This window comes from Cryptomeria japonica, chromosome 2 (genome assembly GCF_030272615.1).
Source record: "Cryptomeria japonica chromosome 2, Sugi_1.0, whole genome shotgun sequence".
Lineage (NCBI taxonomy): Eukaryota > Viridiplantae > Streptophyta > Pinopsida > Cupressales > Cupressaceae > Cryptomeria > Cryptomeria japonica.
In genome coordinates this window covers 527,810,336-527,816,227 of record NC_081406.1, presented here as the reverse complement: position 1 = coordinate 527,816,227, position 5,892 = coordinate 527,810,336, and positions in this window count along the sequence as shown.

Genomic DNA, 5,892 nt, shown 5'->3' with positions numbered 1-5,892 from the left:
AAACAAAAGATAAAAATCAAAGATCAAGGCATGGGGGAATACTCTTTTGAACCCATGTGTCTATCAAAATTGCCAACATTGCCAATATCTTATGGACAACCTTCTGCATCAACACATCAGGAAACACAACCCATCACCAAATTTGATGGAAAATTTATCCAATTGGGCACACTGGCCAATGAATCAAAAGAGAAGGACATCCTTAGTTGGCTATAAAAGGATGAAGATGAAGTCAGAGCTGCTACCCTAGAGGTGGCCATACCAACACAACAATATGGAAAATGATTCTAGATCATGCAACATATGGGATACAATGACAAAGGACCTATAGGAAAGCATCAGGTTGGCATTATAGAACCTTTACAACTTCCTTTACAATTTACATGAGACAAAACATGACTGAGATATGGACACAATATACCACCTAGGCAAAAACAAAATAAGTATAAGAAACCTCAATGGAGAGCAAAGAAGAAATACAATGAAAACTCATGGCAAGAGGCACTACACCAAGTAGCAGAAACGACAAGGACAGAGCAAGAACATTAGGAAAATGAGAAACAACAAGAGGAACTGGTCATTCAAAGGGAAGAAGCCTCTTATAAGAAAGTGCACCATGTGCAAGAACCTGATCAAACCAAGGCAGAGCCACCTCAGTGTATGAAAAAATGCAAAGAGTAGAAGCAGGCTCTGATTTCGAATAAAAAAAAACTACAAGACTGGTATCAATTGTCAAAGATCTTTTCTCACCCTACAACATACCTATTAGAAGTAGTGAGAGACTTTGGGACAATACTTATGAAATTGATTCTAATGAATATGAATGGGGTAGTTGTTCAGATATTACTGAGGATATCGAGGTAGGTATTATCCATTCACCCACACCCCTTTCTCAGGAGGGACCAAGCGCAGAGTCTCGATCACTTGAATTTGGACCACAACATATCTATGAGGCTAAGGAGAACGAGCAACAATAATATGAATGTCTGCATCAAAGATGATACCATTAAAGACCTTGACAATATCATAAACCTAACCAGCATCCCAAACGACTATAACACTACCTCTATCATGACACTTACCACAACCGATCTCAACCCACCAAATGACTCTCTACCACTCGTATTTCCTAATTTGATAGACTGGGAAGAACCTGAACACCATGATATACCCATTTTCCCAGATGATGAATCCATTGTCCGGTATCTATGTACAATCAATCCGGAAATGTGCTCTACCAGCGAACAAAATAACGATATCTATAATCAAGGGAGTGCCAAGTCTCTCAGTCGCAAAAATGAAAGAAACAAAGGGTCTAATGCTGAAAACTAGTCAATGGCAATATTAAATCACAAATAAAAGTAAAAATAAAGGATGCATCTGCAGGTGAAAATCTTTTTAAGGCACCTAAGGATGGGAGACTCGACACTCTATTGGTATTTTGGTATGGTTTTGTCATTGATGTCAACGCCTACTAACACTTATCAACTCTAGCACTTTGGAGAATCAGCAACATTCATCAGCAAGCAAATGACTCATGCACAGTCACCAGTATCTGGTACACCGATAGGATATAATGATCATCGGCACTTGGAATGGCATGGAAAACACTTGGTCATGTCAAAGATATCGTTTGGACACTTTGTCTTGAAGATTTGTTCATTGGCATATTCATATTTGCATATTTGTTGTTACCGACAAATAGGTCCAGGTTATACACTGGTAGGCTTATCTTTTCCAGATCAACATGGAATGCTATGGAGATGATTTATTATTGTTGTAAATGCATTAAGCTAACATGTTGAATCAGTTATTGCATCGGGCATTAATTTATTTGTAAATTGATTTTATTGTAATATCCTTTAGAGCCGACCTACTAAAATTGGTCCTAGGTTATGATATAAATGTAAGATCTTATTTGTAAGATTGAATGTGGAATGAAAAAAAGGATTGTGTGAAGGTATATGCAAGAATAAGAAGAGCTATACACGCAGACATCATTTGAAGTTTGAAGGAGGGTTTTTGTGAAGACAATCAGAACTACATCGGTACTGAATCCAACATAGAAAGATGCTAATTTGAGCAGTACATCCTTATTGGGTTTAACCATCCAATTGTAGTTAGTGTGACTCCTATTTTGTGTTTGAGTAGTGAGCTCTAGGCACTTGGCCTTTCTGCATGTGCAGACCCCATTTGTATACACTTACTATCTACAGTAGTATCATCTGATTGTGGGTAAGGTTTCCCACCATGGTTTTTCCCCTTACAGGGTTTCCACGTACAAATATTGGTGTTATGTGTTGTGGATGACTTTGTCTTTTTGTTTCATGCATTAATCCTTACCAGTATTGCAATTAACTGATAAAACTGTCTGCCGGTATAAAAGATTGGTTTACCGGTATTAAGCATTAAGTTGGTTAAGTCATTTTTGGTTTGAATTTATTAGACAACTAATTCACCCCCCCCCTTCTCAGTTGCCTCCGGGACCTAACACACTCTTCCTGAACACTATCAAGAAAGTTCACCCATATTGATTGAGCCAACTCAATCAATAAACATCGGTACTAAAGAAGTAGTCAAAACCATACACCTAGCAGAATCAATGACAGAAGAAGAGAAACCAAATTTTATCACATTCTTTAAGGAAAAGCAAATCAATTTTTCTTGGTCCTATGCTGATATGTCGGAATAGATTCAAACCTAATCATGCATCATTTATCCATCACTCTAGGAGCTAAGCCACTCAAATAGAAATTAAGAAAGATGAATCTACATGTGGCATTGTTGGTCAAAGTTGAACTAAAGAAGTTATTAGATGTTGGATTCATTTGACCTATAGACTATGCTGAATGGATTTAAAACATTGTACCAGTTTCAAAACCTGACGGAAGCATTAGAATATGCATAGATTTTAGAGATGTCAACAAATCATGTCCAAAAGATGACTTTCCTTTTCCCAACATCGACATAATTGCAGATCTAATAGCAGGCCATGTAATGTTATCATTAATGGACGGTTTCTCTGGTTATAATCAAATCAAGATCGCCCCAGAGGATCAAGATAAAACAACATTCACCTGTCCATGGGGAACGTATTGTTAGAATGTCATGCCTTTCGGCTTGAAGAATGTTGGGGCAACTCATCAAAGAGCTATGACAACAATCTTCCACGATATGATGCATACCTTCATGGAGGACTATGTGGATGATTTACTAGCTAAATAATTCACTTGAGTAGAACATCTGGGCTTATTAGATAAAATATTTCAAAGATTAGAATAGTTCAAGGTCAGACTAAACCCTAAGAAGTGTGTCTTCGAGGTTACATCAGGCAAACTATTAGGCTACATTGTGTCAAAAAAGGGCATTGAAGTAGATCCAACAAAGGTACATGCCATCATGGAGATGCCACCTCCCCAGAACATTAGCCAACTCAGATCTCTACAAGGATGACTACAATCCATCAAGTGATTCATAGCCCAACTAACAGATAAATGTCTCCCTTTCAATCATCTACTCCACAAAAATATACCTTTCAGATGGGAAGACAAGTGTGCAGAATCATTCTATCAACTCAAGCAATATCTAATGAATCTTCTAGTTTTAGTCCCACCAATAGCAGGGAATCCGCTCATCCTCTATATCTCAACAACCAAAGTATCATTGGGGGCACTGCTAGCACAAGAAGATCAAGAAGGCAAGGAATGAGCTATATATTACATCAGCAGAACATTAAACGGATATGAGTTAAACTATACATTCATTGAGAAGGCTTGCTTAGCTGTGGTATTCGCCTCTCAAAAGTTTCACCACTACATGCTAGCTCACACAATCAAGCTAGTAGCAAAAAATGATCTTCTCAAGTATTTACTCAACAAAGCAACTCTTTTAGGACGATTGGCTAAATGGGTCGTGATTCTCAGTGAGTTTGATATCTAGTACATTGAACGTCGGGCTATCAAAGGATAGGTAATTGCAGATCAACTGGCTAAAGCACCGCTACCAAATAAACAACCAAAGCAAGTGGAATTTTTAGACATGGATGTCCTCGCTGTCACACCCAAACAATAGACCATGTACTTTGATGGATCCTATACACAACACCGATCGGGTGTCGGTATCTTGTTCATCACTCCAAAAGGGTACACAATTCCATGATCTTATAGACTCATGTTTCCATGCACCAACAACATCGCTGAATATGAAGCCCTAGTCACAGGAATCAAAATGGTTGTGGAATGGAGAATCAGAGAATTGAGTCTATGGAGATTCTCAATTAGTAATCAATCAAATCAATGATGAATATTAGACAAAGGATGATAAACTAATGCCCTATAAGAGAATGGTGGATGATTTCAAAGAGTGATTTGTACACATCACCTTTGAGAAAATACCAAGATTGGACAACAGAGTGGTCGATGCAATGGCCACTATTGCTTCATTGCTACAAATTCTAGATAAACAGAGTTGTTATGAGTTTTTGGTAGAGCAATTGTTTTCCCCAGCCTATGACAATTCGACATCCCAAGTCATCTATTCCCTAACCGGTTCGGACTCCCCTTTATACGGGACAATCTATGAATATCTTAAGAAAAATACCCTACCACTCGACCTATCTCGTAACCAAAAAAACAACTTCATCCAGCAAGTCACTCGTTATACCTTAACCACTGACACCCTTTACTGTCGAGGTCTAGATGGTACTCTTCTTCATTGCCTCGATCATAACGAATCTAACTTTGCCTTACACAAGCTTCACAAGGGTATTTGTGGTATGCATTCATGTGGTTCTACTCTCGCCAAGAAACTTTTGAGAATAGGATATTACTGGCCAACAATGGAGAAAGAGTCTTATCAATTTGCAAAGAAATGTCCTAAGTGCCAAATTCATGGCAATCTTATCCATGCACTAGCACAGGAGCTGTGGTCGTTTACCACATCTTGTCCTTTCTATCAATGGGGACTCGATTTGGTAGGGAAAATCCATCCTTCTTCTTCAAATGGACACAAGTTAATTATCATAGCAACATAGTATTTCACAAAGTGAATTGAAGTAGTCCCGATGATCACTATAACTGGAAAACAGATCGCCTCATTTATTTTCAATTATCTCATTTGCAGATATGGCATTCCCAGTTCCATCATCACTGACAATGAGCGTCCTTTCAAAAATCAAGGTGTGCGAGAGCTATGTGAAAGATTCAAAATCCAACATCGCTTCTCCACACCTTACTACCCACAAGGAAATGGTCAAGCAGAAGCATCAAATAAAACAATCCTAAAAATCCTCAAGAAAACATTAAATGATGTGGGTAAGGATTGACATGTGCAACTCAATCCGACACTCTGGGCATACATGCCTAGTATCTGGACACCTACCGGAGCTACACCATATTCATTGGTGTATGGATCAGAAGCAATTCTACCTCTTTAGGTAGAAATTCCATCTCTTAAAGTATCTTTGAAAGGACTCATACTAGATGAGGAATATTGGTTCAACAGGTTGCATGAACTAGAGCTTCTGGATAAAAAATGACAACACGCCTATAACCATCTCAAAGTATACCAGCAGCGAATGAGTGAGATTTTGCCAAGATCTAGAGGCAATGGAAAGCACAAATAAGAGAGAACAAATTAGATGATCGGAATAAACTGCATTCTATCAAGATACAAAATGTGATCAGCTAGATCATCAATCATTGTTTACAATGTAGATGAGCCTACTTATATAGGCAAGGCTATATGGATATGTGAGCACACAAACATGACATGTGGCTCAATAAGAAACAAGGGTAGGTAGGAAATAGGTGTGGTAGGTAGGAGAAACAATAAAATATTCCACATGAGGTGGATCACCCACCGAAGGTGGAATTATCACTCCACAATAAGTGG